The sequence below is a fragment of the Pteronotus mesoamericanus genome, unplaced genomic scaffold, assembly GCF_021234165.1.
Source record: "Pteronotus mesoamericanus isolate MK-2021 breed Mesoamerican mustached bat unplaced genomic scaffold, CSHL_Meso_final scaffold_21, whole genome shotgun sequence".
In the NCBI taxonomy this organism is placed as follows: Eukaryota; Metazoa; Chordata; class Mammalia; order Chiroptera; family Mormoopidae; genus Pteronotus; species Pteronotus mesoamericanus.
Window position 1 is genome coordinate 14,853,366 of NW_026555310.1, and position 13,875 is coordinate 14,867,240.

The 13,875-nt window shown below is 38.0% G+C and overlaps 1 pseudogene; it reads left to right on the forward strand.

Annotated features, from left to right (window-relative positions):
• The first annotated feature begins 754 nt into the window (after positions 1–754).
• LOC129084696 (nuclear transport factor 2-like) lies at positions 755–1,172 on the forward strand (annotated as a pseudogene).
• Positions 1,173–13,875: the final 12,703 nt, after the last annotated feature.

The following is a 13,875-nucleotide window of genomic DNA, read 5'->3' on the forward strand; positions in this document are numbered from 1 at the left end:
GAGGCTTTTATCTCTTTCTTGCTGGTGGGAACCTTAGGGAAGGGTTTCAGCAGAATATTCATCAGCTTACCAGGTGCATATTAATATGCTGATATGTCAAAATGAGCCCATAGATGGGGTTTGGGAATATTCTTTGGCCTGTTATACTGTTTTATTTTTATCTTGAGTCTGTCTGGCTTTTAATGGGGTTTTTGTTATTTGTTCCTGACTTCATCTGTCCTTGGGTTTATCTGGCACAAATGACATTAATTGGGTCACTGTTCTCTGTTTCCCAGATTTAAGCTATGTATTCTTTGGTTAGGGAGGACAGGTATAAACCATTCACTATCAAGCGTCCTTGGTTAGGAGAGATAAGTTCTTGAGATTCATTAGTTGGCTGTAAGTTGCTCAAACTGTTTGGCCTTGTTTAATTTTCTGATCTCAGTTTCCCCATTCCACTTGCCAGAAATTTTCCTAGATTCTTACAATCCTGTCACAGAAAGAAGGCCTGGGTGCTTGTAGCTTGGTGAGTAAAGGGTACAGCTTTCTTTAACTTTAGTTTTCAATCCTCTTGCTGAAAGAGAGAGTATGCTCCAGCCCATTAAGTAAAACAGAAGACAGCACAACTTCTCTGATCAAAAAAGTGGGCAGAACACCAGCTAAAAACGCCTTAGCATGTAAAGTGCCCTGAACTGTGCCTGGCTCCTAGTAAGTGACATATGTTGGCTTTAAAAAAGGCAAGGAGGTCACCGCCGCTGCCGCCATCGTGCCAGCCCCTTGGGTCTCAATGAGGCCGGGTGACGCTCCAGAATGGGAAACAAGCCAATTTGGGAGCAAATTGGATACAGCTTCATTCACCATTACTACCAGTTATTTGATAACGACAGAACCCAACTAGGCATCATTTACATTGACACATCATGCCTACGTGGGAAGGACAGCAATTCCAGGGAAAAGCTGCCATTGTGGAAAAGTTGTCTAGCCTTCCGTTCCAGAACATCCAGCACAGCATCACGGCACAGGACCATCAGCCCACGCCAGAGAGCTGCATCATCAGCATGGTTGTGGGCCAGCTTAAGGACGACAAAGACCTCATCATGGGGTTCCACCAGATGTTCCTATTAAAGAACATCAATGATCCTTGGGTTTGCACCAATGACATATTCAGGCTTGCCCTGTACAACTTCGGCTGACCTCCTCCCAGCCAGGCGCTCATGCTGTTTCCTCCTCCCTCCTCTTCCCAATACTATTTACACTCCTCCAGATGATCCAAATATCATACACAAATGAGCAGGGTCGTGGTGGGAGTGGGCGCGGTGCGCTGCTGCTACCTAGGTATTGTCCATGATGTTTGGACATGAGACTAGTTACATCTGACAGGAGAAGTTTGTGTTGTACCAGTGCATGCCTTGGAAAGACTTAAGTAACGCAAAAGGTTGTCTTTTTTTTTTAATCTACTGACAAGTTGCTTAGTAACACAAAGAAGTGAAGGAGATAGCAGCTGCCTCACCGCCTAGATACTGATTTGTTCAGATGTTTCAATGCTTCATGATACAATAAAACCACAAAAATTTTCTTAAAAAAATAAAAAATAAAAAAATACAAAAGGCAAGAATATAAAGCTTTGTTCCTCCTTCCCTAACCTTCCATGTGTCCCCTTAGGGACTCAGAGAAATGCTTAGCGTTCCAAGGAAAAGAGCTTGATTATCATTGCACTCTTGCTCCTGCCTCACAGAGGAACTGTGATGTTTATAAAGTCAACTTAATCCAAAGATTCTTCCTGGAGGAGACTTGATTAGTTAGGAATCCTGATTAAAAGTTATAAATGGGTCTTGATTTATGGACAATCTTTAACAAAGCATAATGCTAAGAGAAGTGAGTAATGTGAAGTCTCAGACAAGGCACAATTGATGGGGTAAAGGAAGCAGAAAAGGAGAGCAACTAAGAAGAGAGACAGACGGCAGAGAGTGATCTGCTGTGGTACTTCTCAAACATCACAGGTGAGAATCACCTGGAAAACTTGTCAAAACAGCCCCAGACCTCATGATTTAGCAGATTTGAGACAGGTCTTGAGATTTTGCACTTCTAACAATTTCCTAGATGCTGCACTTTGAGAACCACTGGTCTGGATCCTGGAGAGGGCAAGGGGGCAGTTGGGGGCAGGGGTGAAGGTGGGGGTGGGGAGTGGAGGGAGGTAATGGGACTGGATCAAAGAGCAAGTCATGCCCAAGTATGAGACACTTTTTGGCAGAATTAATCATCCCTAACAGTTAGAGGTAGGTGAGGGTTAGCTGCTCGCCAGCACCCCCCACTGCTGGGTTACTGTGAAGGCAAGCCTGCAGTCAGCAGACATTTATGTGCAAAGAAACAAAACAATTCAGAAACCCTGCTGATAAGGTAAGTCTGATAAGAGATCTGCTATCTGTTTCTTTACATGCTCCGAGCACACCTCGCCTACCAAGTTAATTTAGTTAACTAGGGTATCAGCGTCAGGGACCCCAAATCCTCTGAACCAATGGTTAGATGCAGGTTGTTTAGGGATTGAGATTTGGATACCATCCCTAGGGCTGTAGGCTTCCAGAACTCTGAATTCTTGCACCCTGTTTATGCAAGAATGGAAGCATTTCTAAAATATTTCAGCCAACCCACATTTCTTGAATATCACTAATTGCATTCATTTAAAAAATTTCCAATATTCATTTTGATCATTTGTAAAGCCTCTGGGGTTTCAGAAGTAAAGATAATTCAAGCTTTGTAGTGGCCACTTCTAGATTATGGCCTCCAGGTTAAAATGTCAAATAACCCCGCTTTGCACATTCCTGTAAACCTACCTGAGAGCACACTGTTTACACTTAAATATATGAATGGCAGTTGCTTTGTAAAAGTCACAAGATACAGTAAAATTTCAAAAGTGAAAAAGATTTTTAATAAAATTGAGGAAAATTTAATAAAATTTTAACAGATTTACTAGACAGTGGGTATACCCCGATTTAATTTAGCAAGTTGTTGTGGCCTAAAGATGACCTGGGGAAGAGGATCTCTTGAAATTCATTAAGTTTAACTGCAATAGTCCCTGCCCCGCTCCTGCTCTTCCTCGCTCCGTTCCTCACCCTGCCTCGTTAGACACCCTTTTAGTAACTTGTGATGTAAGGTGCTTGTCCATGCTAGTTGCAGGACTTTATCCTGAGCTAGATAGCGTGGAGGCTGGTTAGGCAGAGCCTCCGAGCATGAATCTCTGAGCAGGGGGCATTACCATATATTACTATTATCTTCCAAACTGTAACGTTTTAAGATTATAAGATGCCAAATATAACCGTAGTTCTATGATTTTAGAGATATTTGTTTACTAACCTACAAATTAGTTTTATTATCTTGGTAGACCTATAAAATAAGTTAATTCCAGACTATTTTTGAAATAATATTCTTTCTAAGAAAATTTTAAAAAACAAGATATAGCTGCATGTATTAAAGCAAAACTTAAAACCTTTATGTGGTGTATACAAATATTAAAAAAATTCAGAAGGAAAATAATTATTTTAAATACATATTCACATACCAAGTCAGTTGCTTTTCTTCAGCTTTACTGAGGGACCATTGACAAATAAAATCATTTATATTTAAAGTGTACGATGTGATGATTTGACACATACATGCTTTGTGAACTAATTACCGCAATCAGGTTAATCAACACATACATCACCTCAGATAGTCTCCGCCACCTCTTTTGTGCGTGTGGTGAGAACACATCAGGTCTACTCTCAGTAAATTTCAAGCACACGGCAAATTATTTACTATCATCACCATCCTGTCACCGTCCCCAGAGCTTATTGATCTTAAAACTGGAGCTTTATACCCTCTGACCAGCATCTCCACATCTCCCTCATTCTCTCATACCCACCTTCCTCTCGCCCTGGTAACCATAATTTTACTTTGTTTCTATGAGTTCAACCTTTTTTTTTTTTTTTTAAGATTCCGCATATAGTGAGATCATGCAGTATTTGTCTATCTCAGTCTGGCTAATTTCACTTAGCATATTGTCCTCTAAATTCATTCATGTTTTGCAAATGGCAGGATTTCCTGACTAACACACACACACACACACACACACACACACACACACACACACACACACAGATGTGTCTCACGTCTTCTTCATTCATCTGTGGATGGGCACTTAGATTGTTTCCATACCTTGGGTACTGTGAATAATGCTGCAATGAACATGGGAGTGCAGATATCTCTTGGAGATACTGATTTTGTTTCCTTCAGATATGTACCCAGAAGTGGAATTGCTGGATCACACAGTAATTTTATTTTTAATTTTTTGAGAAGCCTCCATAGTGTTTTCCATAGAGTCTTTACGAATTTACATTGCCACCAACATTGTCTGTTGTCTTTTTTATAATAGCCATCTTAACAAGTGTGAATAATACCACACTGAGGTTTTCATGTGTATTTCCTGATGATTAATGATGTTGAGCATCTTTTCATGTACCTGTTGGCCATTTGTATGTCTTTTTTTAAAAATGTTTATGTAGGTCCTCATCAGTTTCCTAACTTTATCTGAGTCAACATATTATCACTGACATTTTTCTGAAAAAACTTTTTTTGAATAACATTATTCTTTTTAGTTTTTTAATAAGATAGCCTGCAATCTTCAAAGCTGTAGATCAGGCTTAATGAATTTAAAAGGGCTGATATTTTTGACCCTTCTTTCTAAATGGTGTGCTGAGGTACCTGGTAAGTACAGAGCCAATTATTTTCAATTCCAATTGTTTTTCATATTAAAATATGTAAAGTTTTTGAGCTCCAAATTTTTCAAAGGCGCTGTTTGCCCCCATTTAGACTACCCCTCTGAAGCCAATAGTTTTACTAAGCAAAACATGTCAAATAAGTTATTTCCATTTATAATTAATTGTTTCCATTTTTATTGTATCCACAAATTTGAATGTTGCAAAACTATATGCCTTCTTAATTCCATTCCATTTGGTACAGAATACACATTTATCCAATTGAAAGAAAAAGCTCCAATTAAAAACAATTCTTAGAAGTCATGGTATTTTAAATCAAAATTATAGAATTTCAAAGTTAAATCTATTTCAGCTGTCACTGTTAAAATCTTTCAGCTTTTCTTTGCTTGATCTTCCTATTTGCAGTTTCATATTCAATAATTACAATTTGCTAAAAAGCTTCAGAAGCTGAATTTCTCTTTTGGAATTCCATTTTTAAAATACTTTGATTAAAGTTTTTTATCTCATTTTAAACATAAAACACTTGAAGAGAACTCCGTAATCAAAAGGTTCAGTGTCATCGTAGGACCCTTGAGTTTACTTCAAAAAGTTCTTGTGAAACTCAAATATTTAAAAATTTAATTAATAACAGTTCTTACTTGAATTCAAAGAAGATTCACCAAAATTTTGTGCCTTGATTAATCTGTGTGCATAAAAATTTTATAAATTTTTACATTTTTAGATTCTATTGTCACTGATAGATTATTGCAGTTTTAAAAAAATTATGGCCCTGGCTGCTGTGGCTCAGTGGATTGAGTGCCGACCTGTGAACCAAAAGGTTGGTGGTTTGATTCCCCGTCAGGGCACACAGGGGTTGCAGGTCAGGTCCCCAGTTGGGAGCGCGGGAGAGGCAAACATCAATATTTCTCTCACACATTGATGTTTCTCTCCCTCTCTTTCTCACTCCCTTCCCCTCTCTCTAAAGATAAATAAATCTTTTAAAATAATAAAAACAATTGCAAATTATGCATGCACCTCCACCAATTCCAAGAACATTTATGATTAATGGGTTTCTTATTTAACAAGATAATTGTTTTACCATAAAGCTCTTCTGCCTCAAAATTTACATTTCTATTGTTAGCAAAAACCAAATTATTTTACTACATTGCTGAACTTTTAAACAAAACTAAAATTCACAATGCAGTTAGATATTTCACCTTTGACAGAATTAACTTCTAATATCTTGCCTGGGTTCCATGAATTGAATGAAAGAAAATCCCACTATTATTGGAATTAACTTAAATGTTCAGTGATACCAACATAATGAACATTACTGAACTGGCTGCAAAGTTCTCTTTCTGATAAGACAGCCAATACAATAATGATAGCATTTTACCTTTCACGTGCGCACAAGAAAATTTAGACTTGAAAGTGAGCAAAATTAATTTAGAAGAGCTATCTTTTGATCTAAATGAGAACTCATAGTTCACAGACTGATAAGTAAATAAATCTCTGCATATGTTACACAGTCATCTTCAGGCACAGTGTTCTTGAAAGAACTACTAACTAATATCAGAAGTAGATGATTTTTCTTCAGCAAATTTGGGTCTTCTACTTTTCATGTAGTCAGTGCTATTACTATAGCCACCACTGGCTATGGTAAATACTGATAAATATTTTGTGCAATTTATACATTCATTGTTAACTTTCTTTAGATTTACATATATATATTTAAACACTATATAATAAAACCACGAAAGCAATAGTGACCAGACTACTCTACACACAGTATGGCAGAACTTCTTAACCTATTTTCTCCGCCTATTTCATAGACAACTCAGCTACCAATAAGGCAGCCTGGGGGCTCTGGGTAGCTCGTCGTCAACGGAAGCCTGGGTGGGGCACTGTTGGCAGATGTATCACGTGGTCAGCAGCAGCATCCAGTCCTTCTCTCAGCAACTATCAAAGTAATTACTCCATTGTTTTACCATTTTTTGTATGTGGTGAGAAAACCTGAGATCTTGCAGCATATTTCAAGTTTACAATCCATTACTATTAACTATAATCACCATGTTGTATATAGGGTACCCAGAACTTATAACTGAAGGCTTGTACCCATTGACTAGTATCTCCTTTTTCCACCTACCTTTTGTCCTCTGGTAATCACCATGCTACTTCTGTTACTTTGAGTTTAACATTTTTTATTTTTTAAATAAGATTTTATTTATTTATTTTGAGACAGAAGGGAAAGGAGGGAGAAAGAGAGGGAGAGAAACATCAATGTGTGTTTGCCTCTTGCACGCCCCTTACTGGGGCCCTGGCCCGCAACCCAGGCATGTGCCCTGACTGGGAATCGAACTGGCAGCCCTATGGTTCGCATTAAAAATAAAATGTTTTAAAAAACTAAAGAAAATACATATTTTAAGGTTCAGAGTAACTGTGTAGGCAGTTAATGTGCTCAATCCACAGAGCCATACCAGCCAGCCAGGGCAACATTTTTTATTTTTTTAGATTACACATGTGAGACCATGAGCATTTGTCTTTCTGTGGCTGGCTTATTTTACTTAGCATAGTGCCCTTCAGCTGTCACAAATGCCAGGGTTTCCTTCTTTTTTTAAGGCTGAATAATATTCTAGTGTACCATATATAGCTCACATCTTCTTTATCCAGTCCTCTGTTGATGAATACTGAGGTGATTTCCACATATTGGCTACTGTGAATAATGCTGCAGTGAACACTGGAACGCAGATATCTCTTTTGAGACAACGATTTTATTTCCTTTGGCTATATTCCCAGAAGTGGAATTGCTGGATCATATTGTAGTTTTATTTTTAATTTTTTGAAGGCTCTGTACTATTTTTCATAGTGACTGCACCAATTTACATTTCCACCAATAGTGAACCAGGGCTCCTTTCTCCACATCCTCACCAGCACTCATGACCTATTGTCTTTTTGATGATAACCGTTCTGACAGGTGTGAGGTGATACCTCATTGTGGTTTGGTTTGCATTTCCTGATGATTAATAATGTTGAGTACCTTTCCTGTACCTATTGGCTCTCTATATATTTTCCTTAGAAAAACCATCATTCATATCCTCTATTTTTAAATTGAGTTATTTGGTTTTTTGCTACTAAGTTGTATGAGCTCCTTATATATTTTTGGAAATGAACTCCTTACCAAATGTTTGTTCCACCCAAAGTCATCTATTGATTCAATAACAACCCATATCAAAACTTCAATGGCATTTTGCACAGAAATAGAAGTTAATCCCAAAATTCATATGAAACCACAAAAAAACCCTGAGCAGCCCAAGCAATCTTGAGCAAAACAACAATGGTGGTGGCATCACACTTCCTGATTTCAAAGTATACTACAAAGTTCTAGTAAGCAAAACAGTGTGCCACTGGCATAAAAACACATAGACCAATGAAGCAGGATGAGCAGCAAAGGAATGAACCCACATACATATATGAATCAACTAATTTTCAACAAACACATGAATAATACACAACAGGAAAAGGACAGTCTTTCAATAAATGGCAATGGGAAAACTATCCATACCTAACAATGAAAATGGATCCTTATCTCACACCATACACAAAAACTGGATAATATACTTAAACATAAGAGCCAATTCTGTAAAACCCCTAGGAGAAAATATAGGGATAAAGCTCATTGACATTGGTCTTGGCAATGATTTTTTTTTTTTTTTGAAATGACACCAAAAGCACAGGCAACAAAAGAAAAAAAAAGTAGCACTACATCAAACTAAAATGTTTCTGCACAGCAAAGGAAACAACAAAATGAAAAGGCAACCAACAGAATGGGAGAGAATATTCACAAACCAGAAGTATTTTTTTTAAGTAGGAAAGACTTTGAAAGTGGGGGAGATGGTAACAGCAGACTTGTTGGACTTGAATATGCTTTCAAATGAGATATATTAAAAACTAAATAAGCCCTGGCTCATGTGGCTCAGTGGATTAAGTGCTGGCCTGCAAATCAAAAGGTCACTGGTTCGATTCCCAGTCAGGGCACACGCCTGGGTTGCAGGCCCGGTCCCCAGTTGCGGGTGTGGGAGAGGCAATTGATTGATGTTTGTCTTGCACATTGATGTATCTCTCCCTTTCTTTCTCACTCCCTTCCCTTCTCTCTAAAAGTAAATAAATAAAATGTTTTAAAAAACGAAATAAAATACATATTTTAAGGTTCAGAGTAACTGTGTAGGCAGTAAAATTAGACAGCAATCGATCTTCTCCTTTACCTTTGGTTTCTATAGAATTTCGCAAAAGTGAGGTTTAGATTCAGAATTTAAGTCAACTTCATTTCACAAACATTTACTGAGTATTTTTTAAGTGTCAAGAACAACAAAAAGAGGTAAACTAATGTGTCCTACCCTAAAGGAATTACCATTTCCTCAGGGGGAACAGACACTGCCTGAAAAACTATGGCTATAATAGGGTTTGGAAGGTTATGCTAACAACATGAGTGGAGTGTAATAGGATCTCCGAAGTGGGGCTCGGTGAATTCTCTCTGGAATGGTTAGGAAATGCTTCACAGATGAGGTGATATTTGAGCTGGGCTTTGGAGCAGAATAAGTAGAATTTGTTCCATCAGCTGGGGAAGCAGTAAAAGAATTTTTCAAGTAAAGGAAACATAAACATGAGCAAAGGTAGGCAGCTCCTACATGCCAGAGGCTACTGTATTTATTTGGGGAAAGTGAGGTTTAATATGGCTGGAACAAAAACATATATAAGATAGGAGCAAGGGGGTGAGAGTAAAAATAGTTTGGTTTGGAAATAAACAAAGATCAACCAAATGACAACAGGTAAAGCCTGTTTTTTTCAGAGCTTGCTGCAGCAAAGGAGTCAGCTACTATCACTTGGATTTTTGCACAGACTCAAAAGCAGGCAGAGGAGTGGGAAAACTTCACAGTGGAAAAACAGAAGCCTTCAAGCATGCCCTGATGTTCAGGCTTTGGTCAACAACGGCCATCTTGCCTAATTTTTTCTCTGACTTCCAATTAGGGACCAACCAAAGAAGGCCAAACATGCTCCCCTAGCCAATCACATAGGATGCCCCATTTCTAGTTAGCCAGCCTACAGCTTCCCCATGCCAACACCCTCCAATCAGGGACATGTGAAGCCTTCCTCTTTTTCCACTATGAAGCTTTGCCACACCTGTGCTTGCCTGAAGTCTCTGTTAAAACGCAAGTGATGGTGGTTGGCTCCCTTACTATAGCAAGCTCTAAATAAATAGCTTTTGCTTGTTCTCTTTAGAGTGGTCTTTGATTATTTCCACACAATGAAGTCTAAGCTGCCAAAGACCACCTTGAGTCTTCTGCTTCAACTCTTATCTGCTCCAGTAATAAGTTAACGCCAACTATCTACATCTTCTAAAACATACAAAATGATACAGTATTTATGATGAAAAGCTTGCCATTGTGTTTGTAATTGACACAAGTTGGTGTTCCCATACATGACCCTGTTGCTATAGCATATGCCTGGCTGATTTCTGAATGTCTGAATTTAAACACTCCCCCAGCAGTTCATAACCAATGACTAAAGTCAGTTGGTGTATAAATACCCAGCTCCCTCAACCCTCTATGGAATGACTGAGAGCAGGCTTTCTACAACGACTCCCAGAATTCTCAAGCATGATTATGCTCACAGTGGCAGCTGGCTTGGTATATCCCCCTTTCCTTAACTACCTTCCTTTCCATCTTTTTAAATTTTTTTAACAGTAGTCACAATCAGGCTAGCATGAATTAGGTCTTCCTCTCCATCTTTTCATACCAGTGTTTCCTAGGATCACCTTCCAATAAATTACTTGCTATCAAATTCTTACCATCTGGTCTGCTTCATTGGGAACCTAAGTGAATACAATTTTAGAGTTAAAAATAACCCAAATCACTTTTATTCTAATAACTAGCAAATGTAGAGAGGAGGCCACCCCCTACCCCCATGTGTTTTCACTGATATATCTCTTTTGGAAAATTTTTTAAAAGTGGAAAAATTCATAATGCCATTTGAGAAAAGAAAACACTACATACATGTGGAAAACACTACACACACACACACACACACACACACACACACACACAAAGACACAGACAGCAGGGTAGTGATAGCCAGAGGGAAAGGAGATGGGGGGTAGATGGCAGTGTGCAAAGGGGGAGAAATCTGGAACGGAAAAATTCTTTGCTTGCGGTGATGGGTGCACAACGCAGGGCGTGGATGATGTTTTACTGAGTTGTACACTTGAAACCTGTACCCCTAAAAATTCAATTAAAAAAATTAACCCAGAAAATAAGTAACAGGCATCCGGTTCATTAACATTCTCTAATAATAAATAAGTAACATCACTCTAGGCAATTATTTAAGGTTTTGAATTGACACAAAACTAGATATAAAAGATTTCAGTGCAAATGGTTAAAGACAGAATGAATAGTAAAATAATATGATAAAAGAGTCTAGGCACTTTTCATGGAATAGAAGAAAACTGAACCAAATATCTATCATTTATGGTAGACAGGGAGAGTTTTACCATTGGGTAAACAAAGAAGCAAATGTTGTAGTAACTCAGGAGTCATTTATACTCTTAAAAATTATTGAGACTCCAATGAATTTTTTTTATGTAGTTTGTATTTATCAATGTTTACTGTATTATAAATAAAAACTAAAAATTTAAACATATTTATGATTCATATAGTATTAATAATCACAAATAATACATTTTTGTTTAAAAGAATCAAAAAATTTTTTCTGAGAGGTATTGTTTTACATTTTTCCAAATCTCTTTGATGCCTAGTCAACCAGAAGACAGCTGATTCTCATATCTGCTATTGATTCAATCTGTTATGACACCACATGCCACAGAGTCTCTGGTGAACTCCATTTCACAGTCACGAAAGAATGAAAGTGAAAATAGCAAATAATATCTCGGTATTAATTTGAAAATAGTTTTGACCTTGTCGAACCCGTAAAATGATTTTGGGAATATCCAGGGTCTCTGGACTATACTGAAAGAACTGCTGCATTAAAATATACAAAAATCAGGCCCAGGCCAGGGACCGCAGTAGGTTAGGGCATCATCCTGAGGCACCAAATTTGCAGGTTCCACCCCAGCCAGGGCACACACAAGTATCAACCAATGAACTCTTCCCCCTACCTTCCTCTCTCTCTCTCTCTCTCTCTCTCTCTCACACACACACACACACACACACACACACACACACACACACAAATAAATAAATAAATAAATAAATAAATAAATGTTTAAATACACACAAATCAAGAAAGCAGAAAGTACTCATTCCATTGAACATGGTTACACTGCTGGAGGTAGACATTGAGGCACCCAGCCTTTCTACCCTTGGACTTTGGTACTGTCTAACCAGGAAAACCATGTCCCTATATCCTTATTTTAAAGTAACACCCTCTTGTTAATTGACAAGTCTCTAGCACCTGTGGCTCATATTCTTCCTATTTATATTTATTGCTGCTGCACATGTATCCTGTGCCCAAGAACAGGAACCTTCCAGCTTTGGAAGCACAGAGGCCTGGGGGAATGGGGCAGGGGAAATAAGCCAGCAACCAGCAGGGACCTGACATAGGTTCAGTCTTCAGAGCATGACTAATTTTCACATGACTGTGGACTCTGTTGCACTTTATTCAGTCAGATGAGCACAATTCTTTGCCTGGATCTCTCAGAGAGAGAGGCAAGCTTGTTTGTCAGCTCAGAAGAAGAATTTCAGCACAGCATATGCACAAAGTACAGTAATAGTAGATCCAGCAAGAGTTCCTCTTTGTAGGGAACTTCATTTATTTTTCCCTTTTTAATCGTGGTTGGGCAAGAGAGAAGTGACATTGTTTATATTCCATATTTTTCATTAAGATTTCATTTTTAAATAAAAATTATATTTAAGGTGTACAACATGATTTATATACATGTACATAGTACAAGTATTACTACAGTCAAGCTAATTCAAATATCATCTCTTCACAGTTACCATTTTTTGTGTGTAATAAGCACCTGAAATCTACCCTCTTAGCAGATTTCCATTATTCAATAAGTATTTTTAACTATAGTCATTATACTAGATGTCTACAGACTGGAACTTTGTGTCCTTTAATCAACATTTCTTTACTTACCCCATCTCCCTGACCCTAAAAAAACTAAAAATAAAACTATTACATGATCCAGCAATCCATCTTCTGGCTATATATCCAAAGGAAATTAATTTAGTACAGTAAGTCTTCACTTAACATCATGGATGGGTTCTTGAAACTGTGGTGAAATGACTCATGACTCATAAATGTTACTGGACTAAAAGGGTCTGTTTGTGTGCATCAAAGCCCCCCAATAACACACAAACAGGAGCTTACAGTAAAGAAAGGGTTTATTAGTTGAGGAGGTAGCACCGTGCCCACAGTCACAGGAAGGAGGTGGGAACTCCAGATGCACACATTGACCCCAGGCTCCACAATGCTGCCTGGGCCAAAGGAATAGGGAATGTCCCATATTGTATCCGGGTGCACTTGTCCAGAAAAGTAACGAGGATGAACATTCACTGAACAAGCTCTAGACATTGGTTACCTACATACTAGTCACCACTTTAAAAAATCTACAAACAGTTAACATAGATGAGAACTAAGTGATGTATATATACAATAGAATATTATTCAGCCTCAAAAATTAAGGAAATCCTGCCATGTACAACAACATTGATGAACCTGGAGATAGTATGCTAAGTGAGAAGAGTCAGACATAGGAAGGAAAAAACTGCATGATCTCACTTATATGTGGAATCTGAAGAAGTGAATAGATGGAAGCAGAGAGTAAAAGAGAAGTTTCCTAATTCCAAAATTATAAAAGTAAACAAAACACACAGCAAGCACCATTGAAAGGAAACACAACATATAGTGGATAGCGGTGGCTTTAGGTGAGGGAGTAAGCGAGGCTAAGGTTGGAGAGGGTACAAAGGGCATTTTAATGTCAATATTTTTTTCTTTTATTTAAAAAACATCTTGGAAGCAAACATGACTGTTGATACTAGGTTATTGTGGGTGGTAGAATTTGGGTGTGTAAGGGCAAATAGAAATTTAAATTAAGAAGCTTACTGCTCCCTGTTAAAATTGAGAAAAGAGATTCTCCTCCCTTTTCTTA